The 23,687-nt window shown below is 46.7% G+C and overlaps 1 long non-coding RNA gene across 2 annotated transcripts in view; it reads left to right on the top strand.

Moving 5' to 3' along the window:
* LOC144770120 (uncharacterized) overlaps window positions 1-23,687 on the top strand; it is a 558,291-nt gene that overhangs the window by 251,855 nt on the left and 282,749 nt on the right. The window lies entirely within an intron of this gene.

Here is a 23,687-nt window from a genome sequence, read left to right as displayed (position 1 = left end):
AAATGGATAAAACAACAATAGGGACATACGATCAGAAGGGGAGATTTTTAAATCCCGGGTTTCTGGTGTTTTGTTTTTAATTGAGAATAAAGCAACAACGTGCCCAAGAAAAGGTAATTATTAAACGTTGAGCTCCCCTTCTGTGCTTAAATCCATTTGGAATGTGTGTTCCTAACTAAAGACGGGAACCATAGAAAAGGAGAAGTTTACTGATCGTTCGTGTAGAGGTCACTGGCAACTACGCTGTGATTTCCTGCACTAATAAATATCTGGGAAATAGGACATATTCCAAGTGAAGCCTGCCTGAAGATTTAAGGTCAGGAGATTATTTCCCCGCACATATACCACATGCCCAGACCACGATTCAAAGTGCTGGGATAGTATTATTGTCATTGTAAAGCCTGAAGAAGGAGGTTGGACCTGCTGATACCACTGAAATGCGTCGCATATTGGTCGTTTTTATAAAAATATTTTTCTTTTGTTATGGAATGTAGTGTACTACATAACAAGACAATATCCTCATTTAGCTCTGAAATGGATTGTCAATGTTGATTTATACAATTGATGTGCACTTTGTTTTTAATGCATAATTCTCTGTGTAATTTACTGTGCAATAACCTTGAATGTAATGTTGTGGTTGTGTTTTGAATATTAGAACTGACTGCTCTTCTTTATACATTTTTAATTGATTTATGAATTACATTGAGTTAATGAATAAACGTTCATATATTTGATTGGTTGGCTATTGTGACATGCTCCTGTTGTTTGAGTGAGGAGTGAGAAATTGGTGTGCGATTACTGTTTCCCATAGGGATTCATTTTTAGACATAGTGTTAAGTTGGTGTCCTGTCCCTTTGGCAGAGTAGGACCCCTCTTTTTTTTTTTAGAGCTTGTCATCCAGCCACATCCCCAGGCTCTTTATCAGGCTCTTTAGGGTCGGAAGGCTCCCATGTAATCTCGCCAGGAGATAGGGGTCTGGTTACAGATGTTGTTACTCAGCAACATGACCTCTGTCTTGTATGTTTTTTAACTTCAGCCAACTGTTTGCCATCCAGCAATTCACTTCCTGAAGACAAGGGCCAGTTGGAGGTGACTGGAGCTGGAATCTGGGGAGATTAACATAACTAGCTATGTGCCATCCGCATAGGAGATCAGCAATAGCCCATGGGAACACACAATTTCAGCCATAGGGCATATATATAAGTTAAATAGAGTGGGGCTCAGGGCTGAGCATTGGGGCACCCCACCTTTCAGTTGATGACTATCAGAGTAGCATGACTGGTATAGTACCTGGAAGGTTCTGTTTTCTGGGAAGGAGGTAAACCATGTCAGAGCTCTACCTTTGTTGCCAGTATTTGATATTCTCTGGATGAGTGTGTCATGATTGACAATGTTGAAGGGCGCACTGAGATCTAAGAGAATGATAGCTTCAGAGCCACCTCGGTCCAGTATCCATCTTAGTTCCTCTACTATGGCCTGCAAGGCTGTTTCTGTGCTGTGCTGTGGTGTAAACCCCATTTGGTGGGGTGGAGGACTCTGTTGGACTCGAGAAAGGTGGAGAGACATTTGTTTACATGTTTCTCTAGGAGCATAGAATCCCCCGGTAACAGGGACATCGGCCTGTAGTTACCCAGATAGAGGGGGTCAAGGTTTAAAAAGAAATATACATATATATAAATATATATATATTTATCAAATGTAGCAGATACAATTTATCTTAAATCAGAATATCAGTTTATGCACTCAGAGATTCCCAATATTTTACAGTCGTATAATTAAGAACATAAATATTAACACACAATGTGAAAAGTCCTCTCTTGCGTTTCACAGTTGCCTGAAAAAGAAGCTAGCTTCTCACTAGTTTCACTAATAACAGCCCTTTCTCAGTCACGCCAAATGTTTTCAAATAGATGACAGGGGTCAGTGGGTGTAGCCTTTAGTGCGTGCAATTGGCTAGATGTATATGTTACCTTTGTTGACTGTGAGAGGCATGGGGTCTGGTCTCAGATTGGTGCAGCCAGGCTTGCCTTTGGGTCGCCCGAGCTGACTCCCCGCCGCTAATCGCTGCAGCAGTGGGTGTCTAAATTGCTCCTATCACTGTCCGGAGCACTTGTCTTGTGTAACTTCATAATTTTTCAAATGTTAAAGTTCTAATCTGCCAAAACAGTTATTGCCTTGAGAAGGGAGTGCCGTGGAGAAACTGTAATTGAATTTGACTGAATTGAATCTGCACTGAGCTTGTGCACTTTACAGCCGCATCGCACATTCAAAGTCACCATCTTAGGACACGCTTATTCAGGCCGGCCTCCATAAATGAGTGCCACAGCACGGATGCACAGCAGGTGGGTACCTTTGCAGATGGTCGCTAGCTGTGAGCCTGAGCATTAAGTGGCTACAGGCGTCGGTCACTGTGGTGAATTAACGGTCATCCCGATGTGACTCCTGTTCGCCGCTTAAGTTATTGACTTAGGAGAAAACTGTGTGCCAGAGGGATGTGTTGATTTTAACCTCTGTTGAGCAAGTAGAGATTTTGAAAGAGAGTTAACGGTCTGTCGTAACTCTCACCCGGAGCAGGACCTTATAACCCTGGTGCAATCGCTGGGCCTCTCTAGACTAGACTACTGCAATTCTCTACTTACTGGCCTCCCAAAATCTCACCTGTCCCCACTTAAGTCTGTCTTCCATTCAGCAGCTCGTTTCATTTATGGGGCCAAAAGAAGCAATCACATCACACCGATGTTATCCACCCTCCGCTGGCTTCCCTTCGAGGCTAGAGCTATCTACAAGACTGCCTGCATTACCCACAAAGCCTTGCACTCCTCATCTCCCAGCTACCTGGCGAATAAACTGAAACTCTCTGGTGGCTCTAGACGGTCACGCAATGCGGAGAATCTACTGCTTGAACCTCCCACTTTCAAGAAGGAAAGAACAATGGCCCAATCCTTTTCAGGCAACGCAGTGAGAATCTGGAACTCCTTTCCACCTCAGCTCCGGACCACCGCCTCCTCCCAGGCCTTCAAAAGGGACCTCAAAGTTCTCCTCCTCCAGAGACACCTCTAAAAGTAATTCACATCCTCTTGCTATTTGTGAGGAAGACTTCCCACTACTGATAATTTCTACTTTCCATGACCATGGATGTGCCCTCCCAGTGTATGCCTGGGATTGGAGGGTCTGCCTTTTTGCAGTAGTTTCCATGTACTGGTGTTCGGTGCCCTTCTGTAACATGCACACACCACTCTGCCCTTGCAACACATGGCTGCTACCTCTCACATGTCTTTACCTTTGATACTTGCACAAGTGCCACCTTGCCCACGTAACGCTTGTTCCTGAGCCTGAGTGTCTAGCACTTATTGCAGGACTATACCTCTAATTATACTCTGTTTTCTCTTATAACTGCACACTTGTCACTTTTATTTCCTCTTGTGCACTTTTGACTACCTCATGTATTTTGGTTGCTCACAATTTTTACTCAAGTATTTTGTTTGCTCACGATTGTCACTATTACCTTTACTACCTCATGTATTTTGGTTGCTCACAATTTTTACTCAAGTATTTTGTTTGCTCACGATTGTCACTATTACCTTTACTACCTCATGTATTTTTGGTTGCTCACAGTTTTTACTACCTCATGTATTTTGTTTGCTCACAATTGTCACTATTACCTTATGTAAGTAACGTCTGTTTTTGCAATCTGTTCTTTTGTAATGTTTCTCATTATGTTTCATTTCTGTTCCTAATGTGAAGCGCTCTGACGCCTTCGGGTAAAGTCCGCGCAATATAAAAATGCATAAATAAATAAAAATAAATAAATAAATGAGGAATCCCTCCCAAAGTACCTCCGAATTTAAGCGGCTATGAACGTTTGGGAGCGTGTTTAATGTCATGTACACACCAACAAACCATTGTGAGTGCGATGGGTGCACACTGATCACGAGAATTCAACACTGTTAACGTTCCTCGCTCATTTAAAAAAAAAAAAAATCTTTTTAATATTAACAGATCAACAACAAAAGACATCAGGTGACTTCAGTCGATCTCACATTTGTCATATATATACATTTCCATACTTCAAAATGATACATACAAGATATTGATAGAGGGATCACAGGGACTCATGTGCCTCTGCTTCTTCCGGGCCTCTCGGGGGCGTACAGATGTCTCCACGGTATCAATTCCAATCCTCCCAGACCTTACCCCACTATTGGGAACAACCTCTAGCAACGTAGACTGACCTCTCTCTAAACATGCCCCAATCCATGTCTTCCGCCCACTTTTCAACCCGGGGTGGCTGTCTGGCTCCCCATAACTGAGCAATATTACGCTTGGCTACCATACATGCTAACATTACCCATTGTTTCTTATAGACACACAAATCAGTGGATTCCCACACATTTAAAATATATCTGCGGGCCTCCGGCCGTATCTCCATCCCCAGGACGTCCCGCAGGCTATCATGAATCTTTACCCAATAATCCTGCATCTCGTACAGTGCCACAAGATATGCATAAAAGTTCCAAGTTCTCCGCACCCCCTACGGCACACCCCATTCTCCGCTCTACCCATTCGAACCAGATCAGGCCCGTGACGTACGATCTGTGGAGAATCTTTAGCTGCACTAATCTGAGCCTCATCTGTATAGCCACCACCCGTGGAGAGGAGACCGCCTCCTGCCAGTCCTCGTCATCTAGCTCTACTCCATCTGCACTCCATTGTGTCCTAATAAGTACCAGCGGGTCTTCCATATTATTGATGAGTTTTTTTTATATATTAATGAGATGGTCTTCTCTGGGAGGTGACCGTCTAGCACCCGGTCTTCAAGTGGGGAGGCGTCAGGGAGCCTCGTGCCCCTGGGGATGTGTGTGAGCAGAGCATGCCCGATTTGAAGGTAACGGTAGTGCTCCCTGTCATGAAGGTGGTATTGCTGCTTGAGGGAGTTAAATGTGTGAATTGTGTCCTTTCCCCAAATATCTTTGATCTGCGTGATCCCAATAAGTTCCCACTTATCAAATCCCCTAGACTTCCATAAATTCCCAGCCTCCCCGAGCTCCATAATGGGGGGGCGAGCATGAGCTTCCCCTCCCATTTGAGGTGCCTATTGGCCGCGTGCCACACCTGTACTGCGTGAGCCGTAGGTTCCACAAGGGGAAACCAACCAGGTCTGGCGTAGAGCGCCCTAGTGAAGTCAACCCCGGGTACCTGCCAGCAGTCCATCGCATACCCCGGGTCCATGGGAGGCCCGTATATGGCATGGTTCACAGCCGCCAACTGGGAGGCCCAATAATATTTCCGTAGGTCTGGTAATCCTATCCCCCATCATACCAAGGGAGAGTGAGCTTGGAGAAAGCTATACGGGGCTTACATCCCAAAGAAGCTGCCTCTGGAGGGCCTCTGTTTCTCTGAAATAGGACCCCGGTACAGGGTCCATCGCGTTCTGGAGTGCGTATAAGAACCGGGGAAGGGCCATCATCTTGAAAAGCACTGCGCTACCCAGAAATGAAAGCGGAAGTGCCCGCCATCGCGCCACATCACCCTTAAATCGAGCCATAGGAGGGCCCAAGTTGTTAGCGTATCTTAACTCCGGGTCAAGCGTGACATAGATACCGAGGTATCGAAACGCTATCGGTTCAATTTGTATCGGGCAGGCTTCCGGGATCACCAGCGGATCGCCTCTAAGGACAAAGAGCACTGACTTTTACCAGTTGATTACAAACCCGGAGTACCTCCTGAATATGGCGAGCACATCCTGAAAACATATCAGGGATCCCCTTGGATTGGTAAGGTAGAGCAGGATATCGTCCGCGTATAATGAGATTTTGTCCTCCCATTCCAACATCCATCGCAATCCTCGGATCGACCGGTCCCACCGAACCCACGCCGCCAGGGGCTCTAATGCCAGAGCAAACAGGAGCACCCCTGTCTCGTGCCCCTGCCTAGGAGAAAGTAAGCGGACATTCGGTTATTTACCACCACTCTGGCGAGGGGGTTAGCATACAATAGGCGCACCCAATTAGTGAACTCTGGTCCAAAGCCCACCTTTCCCAATACTGCAAACAGATAGGACCACTCAACCCTATCAAGTGCCATAGTGGCATCCAACGACACCAGTACCGCCGGTTCCTGGATTGTTGAGGTCCTGCCCAGTACCCCATGTAGCCTCCGCAGGTTAAGAGCAGTGTTCCGGTATGGCATGAAGCCGGATTGGTCCAGATGTATCAAAGTATTAACGACTTTAACGAGTCTCGTCGCCAGCAGCTTGGCCAGGACCTTAGGTTCAGCGTCCGCTACGGCTTGCGGGTCCTTAATCGTGGTGGAGTTTCCTCCCTGTAACTCTGGGACCAGTCGCGATGCCCAATCTCCCTTTTCGAGCCACGCGATTAGCTTGCCGACTTTATCTCCATGCTCGTAAATCCGGCTTTGAGTCTCATTGTTCTGTGCTTTGGCCCTATCTCTAGCAAGACCCCTATATTCGTCCTGGCACAACTTTAACCGGTGTACACCTTCTGGAGTTGCTGCCCTAGATACCTCTACTTCCCGCCTTGTCACCTCTGCCTCCGCCCTCTCCATTTCTGCCTGTCGTTTCTTCTTTTTCCCCGTGACCAGGGACAAAACTTCTCCCCGAATAACAGTTTTATATGCCCCCCACAGGGTCTGTGCCGAATCAACCGTTTCCCTATTTTCTTGGAAATACCTTTCCGAGATCTTAATAACTTCCTTCTTGGTGGCGGGGTCCTTCAAGTGCCATGCAACAATTGGGGCTACCCTACCTACATTAGATTGGCCGGTTTACAACTAGACCCAGATCGGAGAGTGGTCAGAAATTCCCCTTCCCAGGTGTTGCACCTCCCGAACCGTAGCAGCCTGAGCTGCCGGTAACAGGACATAATCTATTCTAGACAGGCTGTGGTGCGCGGCGGACACATGTGTATAGTGTATCCCACTCAGGTTACCTATCCTCCAGCCATCGACAAGCCCTGTTGTTTCCAAGAATTCGGGAAGTCACCTCTGCGCCGGCAGCAGTATTCGGGCCGGATGTCTGTCTACCTTTCCATCTACCACTGCATTAAAGTCCCCCCATCACAAGGAGGCCCAACGGCAGTGTCGGAAAAATTGTGCCCAGGTCTCTAAAGGTGTCAGATTGAAGGCCGGGCGGGACATAAATGGACATAAAAGTGACTGTCTTTCCCTCCCACTGCCCCGAAATGCCAATGTAATGGCCACTCTGGTCCGACCATGTGGCCTGAATGCTGAGGGGAAAAGAATTTTTCACCAAAATAGCAACTCCCCTAGACCCAGCGGTAAATCCAGTGTGTGCTACTAACTTATAACCCCCTCTGTGCAGGGCCATGCAGCGATTACCAATAAGATGAGTCTCCTGTAGTAGCACAACATCCGGGGAGTGCCGTCTAATTAACTGGTTTACCATTGCCCTCTTAATTTTGTTCCCAAAGCCGTTCACATTCCAACTAATCACAGTTAACCCCGATCCCTTTCTAACACTTGACATTTAAACTGTATGGATGCAATACAATCATAGCTTTGTCTCCTGATGCGAAAAAAGAAGGAACAGCACAGTTCAAACAATTCTGCACACAATATGTCGTCAAACTCAAAAATCCCCTCCCACCCAAAACCCCGTCCCCCCCTGCACCCCTGCATATAGCTATCGCCCATCCCCAACTAGCAGTGTGCCTGACTCCCAATATCTAACCTAAGAACTAACTAAAGGTAGTGATGAGGAGGGAGTCCAACACCCCGCCCCCCCTCCAACCCTCTAAACACATCCCCCCAATTCTGGGCCTTCCACAGCAATAGTACAGGCGCTGAATCTAGTCAAAGAGTTAGCTACAGAACCGCCCCACCACCTGTCACTTCAAGACTGCATAAAAGTTCTTACGGCCTTCTTCATTGCCGCTCCTGTGAATCATCTCCTCCACCTCGGTCCCGCCCTTCAGGCCCATTTGGATGTCTACTGTCTAACCAGTCCGACGCCACCTCAGGGTTGTCAAAAAAACAAGTCTTCCCTTCTATTTCCACCCTCAGACGAGCCGAGAACATCATGGCATACTTTAGTCCCTTGTCTCTGATTTTCTTCTTCACCAGAAGAAAACTTTGACGCTTTGATGTTTCTGCACCATCTGGGTGAAATCTGGACAAAAGGAAAGCGTTGTAATTTCGTATCGCAAAGGAGGCCCTGCACGTGCTGCCTGCAGAATCACATCCCTATCACGAAAGTTCAAAACTCTCGCAATCAAGCCCTGGGCCTCCCCCCTGGCACCCTGTGGACACGCTCGACTGTGAAAAGGTTGCTCAGTCCCTTGGGCTTGAGATGATTAAGGACTATGTCTTCCACAAATAGATCCGGTGCAGGGCCCGACAATTTTTTGGGCACCCCAAGGATGGGTATGATGTTGCGCCTAGCCCTTCCCTCATATTCGTCGAGCTCAAGGTCCGTCAGGACCCGTGAGGTTTTGAGATCACACACCTTCTGTTGCAGCAACGCCACATCATCGATCAGGCTGGCAGTTTTATTATCGAGCAATTTTACTTTCTCACTTACCTTCGTTAGATCTGCCCGTAGCAAATTGACCTCAATCGTGACGGTGTCCAATTTGTTGTCCAATGTTTCCATCTTTTGTCCCAGTGATGTCTGGACTCCGTTTATAGCCACCATTACATCGGTGAGTGTTGGTTCAGCGGGAGAGCCCAGAGGTTGCCCCCCGTCGAATGGGCCCTCTTCGGGTCTGTAGGGGAGCCCTAAGGCATCGTGTACCGGTCCAACATGTTAGTCTGGATATGTTTTGACCCTTTGGAGGATCTGGGCAAGGCCTTATCAGCGTCTGGCTTGGTCGCCATCCGGTTGTCCTCTGGTCACCGCTCCATGCCACTGTCCTCAACAATTCTCCCAGGGCTTACCACACGTCCTCCGGCAGCCCTGTGTCTCTCCGCCGCTTCGTCATGATCCAGATATCCAATGCGATAGACTTCCCAGCTCCTAATCCGGTCAGCAAGGATATAGGGGGGTACTCCGGTGGTCTCAGCGCCAAGCCAGGTCACTCCCAATCCGTCAATGGCCGGTCCGACACCACGAGGGGTCGCAACCCCAACCTTAGGTGTGTGCAGGGTGGCCTACAGTCTACACTGCGGGGGGGTAAAATTACAAGTTACACAGGGTGACTGATTCTGGAGGCTCCGCTGTATTTAACAATTGGTCCCCGCAACCCCTTGCCCTCTGCATATGAGGCTCGATATTTGAGGGCCCCGAAGCAGTACCAGCAGCGTCGTGGCGTCTGCAACACTTGCGCGCTCCTCCGCTGACGCCGCTATCAGAAAGCCTCACCACAGAGCCTCATCACCGCTGTTGGGGCCACTCACACTTGTTCTGGCCATCACAAAGTCTAGCTGCCCAAGTGTACCGTAGGTCTGTTCCCAGGAGTCAGACATCCCAGCTGCAACCGGTCACAGTCAATACAGAATCGCCTCTAAGGATTGCGGGCCCCCCGTGCCCCCAGTTGCTGTGCTTCAACCCGCTTCCGCACTGGCCCTTCTGCCTATATGGGGCAGTGCAGCTCCACGTCTCTAGCCTTAAGGGCCATCACAGCGGATCCACGGCACCTCGTGGCTTCAGCCGGTATTTCTCCCCCACTTGGCGCCCGCTCCTCCCCTCCATCACCATCCAGGGAAGCGCACCCACACCAGACAGTGCACGGAGCAGCGCTCCCCCCTTGCTCTCCTTATCGGTGCTGGGCAGATTGGGTGCACCGCAGGAGGCCATACAGGGGCGATGCGGTTGACCCCCGACACTCTGCAAGGTCCCCCGCAGCCAAAGGCCGTCAGTTCACGGGTTTCGGGGCCGAGCCGGATGGCTTCCGGTTTCCGGCCCCGTCCACGACAATGTAGGCAGCAGGCACCGCCTTCACTCCAGCTCCCAGCTTCAGATGGGTGTAGGCCGCTCACTGCCGGACGGCATAACTTCGGCCCTAGATGTCCCAGGTGGATCGGGGTCACAGAGGGAAGCACCGCAGCTACTTAGCCATCAGATGGTGGGGTCTGAACTCAGGATGGGCATCAGGATTTGTCTGTCGGAAGGGGTTGACGGAGCCGGGCGCTCACACGGCCATCTTGGTTCCACGCTTGGCTCCTTCCCCATTCCTCGCTCATTTGATCACAGCACAATAAGGAAAATCCAGTGCCCAAGAACCTGAAGTGGAGTCTCACTCCAGTATGACCACTCACCTCCCTTGAATATGCATCCTTGTTTCCATGAGGTTCTACGGGAGCCCAGAGAAAGAAGCATTTGCGAGGATATGCCACCTACTGCCTGGTGGTTGCCACATTTTGTCCTAAGCCTGCGCCTCATGAATTTCGAGCTTCAGAGCCCTTTACTGTCTAAACAGAGCCAGCGTCTCCTGGAAGCAGTTGAGGAACACCACACTGAGACAGTGATAAAAAGAGAACAGTAACTCAGTATGTGATTACATTGTGATTTGCCGTATACTGCGAGACGTTAGTCCCTACTTGGTTTGAAGGTCAAAAGGTTGTAGAAAGTGGGTGGGGATAATTTATGTGCCATTAGGAATAAGAAATGAGTATGGAGAGTGTTACTCCTTCCCCGTTCTTTTTAAAGTGCCTTGGGGAACCACCAATCGAGTGGAACACATGGAAAAAAGTATTTTAGAATTGTCCCATTATTAGTGAGCCCAATATCGGTCTAGAGAGGAAGATTGCACTATTGCAACATTGTCTAGGAGCAGCGGGACAAGAAATCCTACAGCATCTACCTGATCTGATGAACCCAAGGGGTTAAATGAATACAAAATAATCACGGCTCCGTAACCATAGACCAGCCTTGGGACCTAGGGGCCAAGGGCATTACTCGAGGAAAAAAACGGTAATCCCCACAGTGAGGAATAACAATAATACCAAGAGAACTAGGAGAACATTGCAAAAGAATATGCCCAACTCCGAGGCGGTGGGGAAAACGGTACGAATTAAAACAAAAACAATAAGCACACAGAGTGCGAAAGCTCGCCCCATAGCTCATTGATTGAGGGAATCTTTAAAAACCTTAAAACTAAACTTAAACTCTCACTAGAAACTGTAATAAATGAGAAAGTGGACTAGCTAGAAAATAGTCTGATAGCTAGCCTTTCCCAGGTTGTCTTAAGGACAGAGTTTTTGTGTAATAAGCTGGGGAATTTGGAAGGTAATAATACTCCCCTCCTACAAAATATTACCTTGAGTGAGAGCAAGGTCCCTTTACAAACTAGGTCCAAAGGACAGGAAGCAGAAAAATCGAAAAAACCCAGGACTCCTGTGCAGATGATTGATAGACGAAATGAGGGAAACAAACACATCTCGCACACTAGCGAGAGCCACAGTGTTGGGAGTATACATAGATCACCAACCCAGGGAAGCCCGAATAAAATCTCAAGTAGAACAATGGTGCATAGCCTGAAAGGAACAGATCTACTCCCCAACACTGATGTTCTGCAGCTACCACCGGCATCCTCAACGTATGTATTAGTACTAACAGGGGTGCCATCCTTAAAAAGAGAACAAAAAGAATCCTGGCATAATCTACACAATAAGGTAGTGGATTGGATGGGAACATTTAAATATTTTCACCCAGCAGATAGGGAGAACATACTGGTGATCCGCAGAGTTGGGTGGCTGGGTGAATCAGTTAAGAATATCCAAGGGGACTGCGTGGTCATTAATTTCATATGACCACATCAAGTCAGAAGGATACTAGAACAGAGGGAAGAAGCTCATGGCCAAAATACATCTATCAGTGTCCTCCCCTTGGGTTATTTCTATAAGCCGTAGTACGGTAGTACTTTCAGGCAGCAGAATGCTCTCGTCCCTTTGGTAAATAGATTTGATGGTCTCTACATTGGATGAGTTGGACTGACTGAATAATCAATGTATGGCAACAACCCCTATTGATAATCATTGGAAGGAGACTCACTCTAGTGAAAAGGTACTGACCCCTTCCACTAACCAGGTATTAAAAGAGCCAAGTGAAAGGGGTGGACTAGAGCAGGTATCATTGACACATATTAATAGCCAAGATTCAATAGTGGGATCAAAGGTCGTTACTAATAGTATAGGGAGCCCTGTCTTCTATACTAATCATATACCGTCTCTAATAAACGGGGAACTGGAAGTAAAACTTATGTCTTGGAACATAGCAGGGTTAAACAAGAATCTCCAAGACACAATTTGGTGTACCTATATAGACCAATGTGACATAATACTCCTACAGGAGACTTGGTCATTGGAAACACCGTATAGAAATGGCTATAAAACCTTTAGTATGAATGCCACCCCCTCTGTAAGAGGGAGACCATCTGGGGGCTTGGTGATTTGGATTAAGATCTATAAGAAATATAATAGTATAATCTATGAGAAAGAAAAGGGATCTAAGGTTATCCAACCTGCATTAGGCAATCCCTAGTATAATAAAGAGTGTCAAGCAGCCAAGACCTCCCTAATCCAGGCAGTAAAGAACAAGGACATACAAGAAATAAGAAAAAGAAGGTATGCATATAATAAAACTCTTACTGACACAAAGAAAGCCTGGGATGAGGCAATTTGGTCTGATCTACTTGCTGCAGCAAAACTCAGGGATCAGGCCACCTTTTGGAATTTAATATCCAAGGGAAATAAGACAGGCAGGACCTCAAAGAACCTTTTTCTAGATGAAAAAACCTGGGTTGATCACTTCTCCAAGCTTTATTCATACATCATAGGGGGATCATTCATAGTAGAAAAAGAAATAGAAGTAGCACCAAGGGCACCTATCTTACATTTCGATTTGGAGGAGACTATACAGGCAATACAGGCCATTAAAGCAGGGAAAGCTCCAGGACCTGATAAGATCCCTGGTGATCTATTAAAACACGACTTAGAAGTCTGGGGACCATACATAAACTTTTTATGTAACTCAATAGCAGCAGGTACACCAATTCCTGACTCATGGAATGGGGCTGAGATTGTCACAATTTTTAAAAAAGGAAATCGGCATGATCCAGGAAACTATCACCCAATTAGTTTAATTGATCTTTTACAAAACGTTTTTGCCAGACATATTTTAAATAGACTTTTAGTATGGATGGAAGATACCCACGTATTATCAAAATATCAAGCTGGGTTCAGATTAAGAAAACAGGTGCAGGGGAGGTGAAGTGTTGGAAAAGCAAAGCAATGTGTTGGTTCCTTACTGTCAGGGGAGGTGATGGGTCGGTTCCTTACTGTGAGGGGAGATGATGCTGTGATTTCCGGACACGCAACTTCAGTTCCTTACTGCTGAGCAACGTGAATGTAGAACTTGGCACACATGTGTGATGTGTCGAAAATCCAGACACACTGGGTTGATGCAGTGGCAGCAAAACAGCTGCTGCGATGATTTTCCAGCCCGAAGCATAGCCTGCATCAGTTTTGGAGCAGGTGCCACGGACGCCAGTGACACAGTACTTGGTACTCAGGCTGCAGCAATCTTTCAGCCACACAGCAGGTGCTGCGTGGATTCTTCAGCCACACCACAGTGATGCACTTGTTTTTCAACTGCACAGAGGCACTGATCGATGTGTGGATTTTCTTCAGTAGTTTTCAGCAAAACCAATTCCAAGGGCCCAGAACTGGAATTGGCACCACCTAGCAGGTCATAACTCCCAGCAGAGGAGTTATGGAGCTGCAGATGAAGTCTTTGATGGCACTGAGTTTCTAACAGGAGGCAAGCACACACAAACTCTTGGAGAATCTTGGCAAGCAGGTTAGGGAAAGCAAAGTCTATTCCTTTCACTGCCCAAGACAGAAGCAGCAAACAGTAGGCCCACACAATACAGCAACAAGCAGAGTGGCAGATCCCCTCCTACAGCTTCTCCAGCTCTTCTTCTTGGGAGAATCTCCTCTTAGTCCAATAATGTTCTGAGGTCATGGTGCCACAGCTCCGGTATTTAAAGCAGTTTCTGACTTTGAAGTTGGCAAACTTTAAAGGAAATTCTTTGTAGCGCACAAGACCCTGCCTGCCCCTGACCTGGCTCCAGACACACTACAGGGGGTGGAGACAGCTTTGTGAGAGGACAGGCACAGCCCTATTCAGGTGTCAGTGACAACTCCTCCCACCATTCTAGTTCAGGAAGACCCATCATCCTGGTGATGGGCCATCAAGATGTGCTGGGCACACCTTAGCTCCCTTTGTGTGACTATCTAGAGTGAATGCACAAACTGCCCAACTGTCAATCTAAACCAGACTTGGATTTCACAAGCAGGCAGAGGCACAGTATGTTAAAGCAAGACAATTCCCACTTTCTAAAAAAGCTTTTTTCGAACACTCAATTTAAAAACCAACTTCACTATAAGATGTATTTTTAAATTGTAAGTGCAGGGACCCCAAATTCCAAATCTCAGTCTCTTCCCAATTGAAAGTTAAACTTGTAAGAGTTACAAGCTAGCTCCAACGATAACCTACACGAGAGATAGTCCATGTAATAATAATAATAATAATAATAAAGGAGTTTGTAGAGCGCCTGGTGACGCCATCCCGGCGTATCCCCGCGCTATGGAGAGAGTAGCAGAAGAGGAGTGACCGACCTAAAGGGTAAACAGATGCGTTTTTAAAAGTTTCCTAAAGATTATTTCAGTCTTGGCTAACCTAATTTCAATTGGGAGGGAGTTCCATTGGTTGGCTGCCAACATGTATTATGTATTATTTATTTTTATATATATATATATATATATATATATATATTATGTAATAGTGAAAAATTAATTTGGCAGCTAAACTTGGGGAGACTTTTGTTAAAGACTTTGCCCCTTTCTTTTCACCTCTCGCGGCCCCCGCTCCGTGGGAGCCGCTTGTCTGGAAGACCTTGGTGCTGTGTGTGGGGGAGAGCGCTGACTCAGGACGAGGCGCTTGTCAGCAAGAGGCGCATCGTGGGACTGCGAGGACCAGACTGCAGTGCGGCGTATCATCAGCCGCAGCTGGTCCTCTTCCCGTCACGCCCAACGCTATTTAAGCCCCTCCCATTCCGCGAACGCGGAACGCGCGCGGGCGATCGCCGGGCTATGCCCGGGCAAAGGGCGGGCCATTTGAGGCCGTTCGAGCACGGGCGAGACCGGACCGGGCCACCCCTCTTGGCCCATCTCCTGCATTTTTAAACAAGATTTCTGGTTGTAGCAAAAGGACCATGTCATCAAGGGAAACTAGGAGTAAAAGTGCCCTCGCCGGAGGAGCTCCTACTGGCACTTTGGACAACTACTTTGTTAAAGCTGGCGCCCTCCTGATTGACGAAATCACAGTTCTGGAACAACGCATTTCCCAGGAAATCGAGTGGGTAAGAAGATCGTCCATGGGAACTATAGCTCGAGCAAAGACTCCTGTCAAAGAACTTGATCATATGCCATTTGGCACAGGGGTTGCTTGGAATAGTGGGGTAGCGGCTATATCAGATGTAGACATTTCGATTTCTTTCAACGATCTACCACATCCATCTACTCCACCTCAGAGCCTCATACAACCAAGCTCCCCCCCTCATTCTTAACAATGCAAGTCCCAAAACTAGAGACACTCGCTTAAAACAGGGAGTTAGGGAAGGAGCAATGCCGAAAAGGAAAAGATCGGCCCAAAACCCAGGTAGCCGCAAGGCTAAAGCTCCCAAGCTTAATCCCTTACTGGAGGCAGACTCAGTAGAAATTAGTAAATCTGCACCCACACTACTTGAGAATGCCCCACTGACATCCATGGTGGATCCACCCTTGCAGGCAACGGAGCACGCGAATCTCAATCTTAGCTTGACCGATGGAGGCGATATCTCCATTACCAAGATTGCTGCTCTTCTAAAGTCTCTCCTCAGCCCTCTAGAAGCCCGCCTAATAAAGATCGAGGCTAGGCTATCGACCATAGAAAAATCTACGGTCCAACTAGCAGGTGCCCTCAGAGTTGAGAACAAGGCTGTTAGGGGAGGGGCGGTGCCTAAGAACACGAAGGGTACACTAGTTCCTCCAGTGAAGGATGCTAGACAGCTGCCAAAAACCACCCAGCGTGAGCCGCTCATTGCCCACCCTACAACTCCTCACCTAACTGAGGGGGTGCCCAAACCGATTCAACCGGGGTCCAACACCTTAGCCAATCCAAGAGCCCCAGTCATGACACAAAGACTTTGGCCCCTGAGTCTTCCTCCAGAGGCGGGACCTTATGTAGTTATATTGGCTGGCATACCGGAGCTAAAACCGGAAACCATCGAAACGGCCACCTCTCTTAAGAACAAGGTGGCCAATTGGCTTTCTTTAAATTGACCCCTCCCCCAAGGAATAGGGAGTGAGGTTCTCATGGCAAGAAGAGTCCCCTGGGTTGGCAACTCAAGGAAATCAATCAATGGGGACTGTGCCATGATTCATTTTAGGGATCCCAGGACTGTATCCTACATTTGTGGCTGGCCACATCCTGACCTGGGGACTTCCATCCAATCCTTACCTCTTTCCTTCTTTTATCCACCGAGGATAAATTTGTTCGATGAGGAGGGATGAGAGACAGTGCCTAGGCGAGGTGGTCGGGGAGGTTGGGAGAGAGGAGGTTCTTACCGTCACATAGACAGACAGCCTTCCCAGTTCAATACACATAACAGGTTTAGCTGCCTGGATATGATTGATTGACACTCCCCGAAGTGGCGGGGGTGGGACATGAGCGAACCAGGGCGATCAGGATGGTAATGTTAGTCCATTAAACAACCCCACTGATCGAACCACAGGGATCCCGACCCGTGCTGCACAGCACAAAGACCAGGAAGGCCATTACCCGCTAACGGGGATCTCGCCCATCCACCGGGAATTGCCAGGCACTAGAGGGGACCAGACCGAAACCATAGCACCCCCGGTTAGTCCTCAAGACAAGAGGATTCCCGCATGCCCCGCACCCAATCCGAGACCGCATCCTTTAAAGATACTTTCTTGGAATGTGGCCGGTGTCGGAAACAAGCTTGAATGCCCGGAGAGGAGCTCATTTGTGGGTAGCAAAGATATTTGCCTGTTCCAAGAAACCTGGGCTCGAGAGGAACACACCCGCCCAGATTTTGCGGTATTTTCCACACTAGCGAGATGGGGGGGCAAGGGGAGGCCATCTGGGGGCCTTGCAATTTGGGTCGCTACACACCTAGGTTGTAAAGCAGCATCCCACCCCTCAGCTTCGGATGACATCCAATGTGTCATTCTGGAATGGACAAATTCCAGTAAACTGGCACTGGTTAATGTCTATTCCAGGCCGGTGAATGTAACCAGGTAATCGAGTACCATTGAGGAACTTTCCGCCCTTTTGGGCGATCTCCCACATGGAACTCCATTCCTGGTAGGAGGTGATTTAAACTCCCACTTCGAGCCTCTTCCAGGATTAACAGATGGAATACCACTACAGGAGGATGCGTTGTGGCGAGTTCCCCCCTCAGCAGCCCCCCCCAGAGCTTGGACACACCTTGCAGTACAGATTACCACTCTAACCCTTAATCATGGCATTAGGGCCTGTAATGGACGTACGAAGTCTAACATCCCCCAAAATGTACATTTAATAAAGTGGGAAGGGAGTCAAGACTAAACTACATCTTTATTCAACTCTCTTCCTGGTCGCACATTAAGGACTTCGGGGTAATACCCAGGGAGGATAGCGATCATAACGCGCTAGAACTAGAATACTCCCTCCCTGGCACGGACATAGCAAATGGGGTCGTTTCAGATGTGCCCGACATGGGGTTGTCCCTGGCAAATAACAGACGGAGAGTGAGGTGGGAAAAGCTAGCAGCGAACCCGGAGAAGGTTGTGGGGCTGTATGCCCGTGTCATTCCGATATTTGAAAGGGTGTGCGCATTAATGGAACACCCTAACATTGGCGATGCGCACACAAAACTCTGGTTGGCACACGAGGACCTTATTAAATCCTTGGCAGAAGTTTTCTTTTCCATGGGAAGGACAGGGGGAGGAAGGCCACAACGACCCACCTGGTATAACGCTGCATGCCGTAAAGCGAAAACCGACCTACTGATTAGCATCAAGGAGGGTAAAAGTAGAACACTCATACAGGAAAGGAGAAGGGCCTACAAGCGGTTGATTACCCATGCTAAGGCCGAATGGGACTATGATAAATGGGAGAATCTGACCATCACACTAGCCGTTAGGGACTCTCGGAAGTTCTGGCGTCTAGTGAATGCCGGGTCGGAGGACCTTTCTCCTGCCATTGAGCCCAACATTTCAGCCAAGGTCTGGCAAGACCACTTCCAGGCCTTGTACATAGACGGTGATGGGGCCCCAACCGAGGTATTCCCAATCACTGGAACACAGTTGGAGGGGGATCTATTTACAGAGGCTGAGGTACGGGTGGCCATTCTAAGGCTGGCCTCTGGTAAGGCGCCGGGCCTGGACGGGCTCCCGGGCGACATCTTTAAACAGGAGCAAGACATTTGGGCCCCCTACCTGTTGACAATCTTTAACGCCGTCTTGAGGGGCATGGAGGTGCCCTGTACTTGGCTGGGAGCAGAGATCGTCCCTATATTTAAGAAGGGATCGCCTCTGCTCCCAGCCAACTACAGGCCCATCAGCCTCATTGATGTGTCCCAAAAACTTTTCGGTAGGCTGATACTTGATCGCCTCCAAAACTGGATTGAGGAGTTTTCCATTCTCACCTCCTACCAGGCTGGTTTTCGAAGGAAGATCTCAACAACAGACCAGATCTTCCGACTCAATCTGTTGTTTTGGAAAACTGCTACAATCGAAGGTGGCAGCCTTTATACGGTCTTCGTAGACCTGCGTGCCGCCTTCGATTTGGTCCCAAGATCCAGACTATGGACCGTGCTGGCAGGGATGGGCATCCCCTAGGACATTCTGAACATCTTGATAAGACTGCACCAAGATAATTACGCACGGGTCAGGTGTGGTAGAAACGGGATGCTCTCAGGAAGATTCCCCGTTGACAGGGGGGTGAGGCAGGGTTGCGTGCTTGCACCCACCCTGTTCTGCCTCTTTGTCAACGGGGTAGTTGATCACCTGAGTAGGATAGCCGACATTGATGCTCCAAAGCTCAGCGGCAGCAGGGTGCCCGCCATCATGTTTGCAGAGGACACCCTGCTGCTGTCTAAATCCCCGATGGGAATCCAATGGGTTCTGGATGGGTTTGAAGCCTTTTGCGTCGACCGGGGATTGGAGATCAATGCGCTGAAAACTAAATAAATGATTCTTAGTCCTCCACCTTCAACTCGCCCCAATCCCACCATAGGCACACTGAGACTAGAGAGGGTTAACACATTTGAATACCTAGGGGGGACCATTAATCAAAATTTGACTTGGGATACACATCGGACTAAGGCTAACATTAAATTAGCTCAGTTAACGGGTGGTATCTCAAGGATGGTCAATAGATCAACCCACAAACCCTTCAGCCCAGTGCTCCAAATCTACAAAATGCAGGCCCGGGGGTAGTCATACATGGGGGGGGGGAGTTGTGGGGGCACATACCTGCCCAAAACTTGACAATCACTGAGAACAAATTCATTCAGCAGATGGTGGCCTTACCGCCAAGCAGTCCACTCTTGCCGCTCAGATTAGACCTGGGCTTAAGAACCATTGAGGAAGAACTGGGATTAAAACCTCTAACTTTCTGGCGTCGAATCTGGAGTACCCCAGAACTCATGAGCTACAGGATGGAGTTGCAAGAGATCTTATCTCTATCAAATCTAACGAACATTCCCTGGCTGAAATATATAAAAAAGATATGTGAGAGTCTGGGAAGGCCAGAATTGTGGTTGGACCCAGCTAACGCTTGTAACAAGGTTTCCCGTAAATCTTTATCAAAGGACTATTATGAATTTAAATTAACATCATCACTACAGAACTCACGCCTGGGGTCTCTAACACATTCATTTATTAAATCTAAAGACTCCTATCAACAGGAATTCGCCTTTGACAAAATTAGCCCTGCTTTGACAAGAAAACTATTTCTACAGTGGAGGTATGGTACACTCCCCCTTAGAGCATTTAGCAGTACCTGGTCCCATCCCTCCACCCCAGAGCTATGTCCAGCATGCTCGTACCATCAGGAAAATGATTTGCATGTCATTTTCATCTGTAAGGCTTATCAGAAACCAAGAAAGTATTGGCTTGCTCCCCTACTTAAAAATCTGGGGTTCAGGCACCACTTGCCCGCCTACAGAATATTAAAAACGGACGTATCCCCTCCAATTGTGTTTGCGGTAGCCAAATTTTTAACTGCGATGTGGCACATTCGTACTCGTTGTTTGCATTAATATAGACTTGGCACAGTTTTAAAAAAATAGTTTTTTATGCTTCCTTGCTTTTTAACTGAATCACAATGCACACTATTTGTGTCATTTTAAAAAATCTAACTTGTGATCTATGATAGGTAAACTTCTGTTATTGTTTGATTCGATCACCAGGATGGAACCTGTAAAGTCTTTTTAATCATCGTTGACAGATTTGTAATAATCAATTGTACTGTCAAATTATTTGGATGTCGTCTTTTATGATCTATTTGATCGAAATAAAGAGAAATGATGATGAATTTGGCAGCATTCCACTATCAGGATATATAAAATACACTAGTACATGACCTACCTTTTAAATACACTGCACCCTGCCCATGGGAATCCCTTGGGCTTCCTTAGGGGTGCCTTACATGTAGTAAAAGGGAAGATTAGGGCCTGGTAAGTAGGTAAACTTGCCAGGTTCACATGGCAGTTCAAATCTGTTCACACAGACACTGTAGTGGCAGTCTGAGACATGGTTGCAGGGCTACTCATGTAGGTGGCACAATCAGTGCTGCAAGTTCACTACTATCATTTGATTTACATGCCCTGGGCACAAACAGAGTCGTTTACTAGGGACTTCCCAGTAAATCGAATATGCCAATCATGGATAAACCAATCACCAGTACAATTTAGACAGAGAGCATATGCACTTTAGCACTGATCAGCAGTGGCAAAGTGCCCAGAGTCCTGAAGCCAACAAAAACTGGTGAGCCGAAATAGGAAGAAAAAGGCAAAAAGGTTGGATATTACCCTACAAAAAGGGCCAGGACCAACAATGATTCCCCCTAGGGGGATATGTTGATTGTGACAAGACAAGCAGAGCACATGATTAGATGTGTGAAAGAATTTAAGCAAGACACGAATAGTAAGGAAGATTTACAAATGGTTGAGGATGAGAAAATGAGGTACAAGTATTTAAGGGCACTCCTATGACGAAGGGCAGAAGGAGTGTCGGCATCTTCAGGGGGCAATGCTACAGATGTGGGAGGTTTGGCCACATGGTAAACAGTAAGGAATGACTAGCATCAAAATCCATATGTAATACCTGTGGGAGGAAAGGGCACTTTATGGCGTGCTGTGGAAGTTGCGCTGGTAGCAAGAAACCTGAGAATCAAGGTGTGTCTGAGGTGTGGTGAGAAATGATTTGATATGTCGATGACTGCTAGAGGGTTAGCAACCTCAAAGATGTAGGAAGGATGGAAGACCTCAAGGTTGAGGTCTGTTTGATTTGTGCTCTAGACTAACCATAATCTGAGAGGAGCTAGTTAATAGACCGTACAAGAAACGATGCTGCTACACAAAATAAAGGGGGTAGGGTTGCCAGCCAATAAAGACGATAGGATACTTTGTGGGAAAGATTGAGTGCATAAGCAGATATACAGTATGCAAAGTTTATGTTTCATGTAAAGGAGAAACCATTTTAGGATGGCCAGCGCAAAAAGACAGAGGAGTGGTATGTTTGTGTGCGAATCCATGTGCACTAACATTTGAAAGCCTTCTACATAGTATTGAAAGTCACGTGGACAGCCATATTTTAACGCTATCTGAAAGGGACTATTCCAAGAAACTGCCTTCACCTGTTAAGAAGTTAATTAGTATCAAGGGGTGTATTTTCTATTGACCCCCTTGACATGACAGAATATTATAAGTCTTGACAAAGATGGTATAAACTGCTGTATCCATCGAAACGCGTCGACGCACTTTCAAAGTAAAATTCAAGATTCCAGCACTTGTGTTGAAATACAGATTACATCTTTGTATATGACAAAGTGTATACATAGGATTTCGAATGTACATGTTGTATTGAACAAATTTTATGTTTTACATGTTTCTGTCTGTCTTTTCGATTATGCGGGTCATAATTGATAATGTACTAGTTGAATTTTAGTCGTTATTATTGCACTCTGTATAAGTAGTTTGATTTTAGGACATACATTATTTGTATTTTTAATTTTGTGTGTAGGAATTTATATTTGTAATAAATATATCAATTTTTTTATATATGGTTTTATATTGATTGTTTTTATATTTGTTGAACTGTGGATTGGCATCAAGGGGACTTTGTTTTTATAGGCCCTCCTAAAAGTGACAAGCCTCTTGGTTTTGAACTTAAGTAACTGGACCAGACTGTCACTTTCCAAATAAGGTTTCCTTGTTGAATAGGAGCACAGATCCTGCTTTCTGTTGCACTCACCCTCTCCAAAAGGGTCATATAAAATCAAGCAATTAAAATGTTGCAGTCAGGCTCTGTATTTTATCACAACAGGCTGCTGCAGCATTTTAAATGCATTTTACTTTCGGATTCATAGATACTATTACTATGTACATTACACAGCCCATTTACGACCCTCTCCCTCCGCAATGACTAAGTGTGCAACATACCTCATTGGAGTAGGCCTCAGTGGAGAATGGGGAGGACAAGAGAGCTAATTGGGGGCTTCCCCTGTGTGTTGAGAGAGGAGTTACAGTATAATATGTGACTGGAGCTGTTGTGTGCTGCTCTTTGCCATGTGCTTGCACTTCCAAGCCCTGGTGGCCCATCCGTAGTCCCAGCTGAAAGAGGATAATATTGGTTGAGATCTCTTCAACTACAACAGTCCTGTCTTGGTAATTTCATTTTGGTCAGTAGACGAGAATGTGAGGTATTGCTTCTGGGCCGGGACGGGTGGAACATAGCTGTCAGTGAGTTGGGGTGAGAAGTCTCCAAACTTGGGGAAATATCTGGGTTCATTCTGCTAATAAATTCTATCACTTGCACACCCTAGTTAAGTAATGCTCATTGCATTTAAATATTGTGTGCTACAAAAAAATAAGAACGAAAATATATGTCTTGGAAGAGATGAATATGAAAGCAACATTTATGCCTCAGTAGTTCATGGTTTGACGCTAAGTTTTAACTCGGCACTAGTTTGAAGATTGCCGTCTCCCCACAATGCCCACATTTAATGAAGAGGTGTTCCTGATGCATTTCAAAAGTGTAATGTAATTTCCAAGAAGGGTGCCAGTTTCGTATTTCACAACAGAAATATGTGAGCTTTGTGTAAAAGAAGATTTGCCCCATTTATTTATGAAACATAAAAGTGGTAAAATTCACAAAAAGTCAACAGTCACAGCAAACCGTACAATAGTGCTGACGTGCATCAGAAATAGAGTTGTTTAGAAATGTGTAAATGCTATAAAGGTAGCTTAGGGAGTTAAATGCTCACTTTAATATCTGTGAAAGTACTCCTAGTCATAAGTTGCAATCTCAGGCTGACAACACCATCTATTCTTCTGAGGTTGATAAAATGACTAGCTATCAATTGAGTAACTATACCAACTGTTGTGGGGAGTGTTTAAAGGTGGCAGAATTATAGTACTCAGCACTGTACAATTTTTTTT

The sequence above is a fragment of the Lissotriton helveticus genome, chromosome 7 (genome assembly GCF_964261635.1).
Source record: "Lissotriton helveticus chromosome 7, aLisHel1.1, whole genome shotgun sequence".
Taxonomy (NCBI): domain Eukaryota; kingdom Metazoa; phylum Chordata; class Amphibia; order Caudata; family Salamandridae; genus Lissotriton; species Lissotriton helveticus.
The sequence above is the reverse complement of the archived record's forward strand: the minus strand, read 5'-3'. Positions and strand labels throughout refer to the sequence as shown.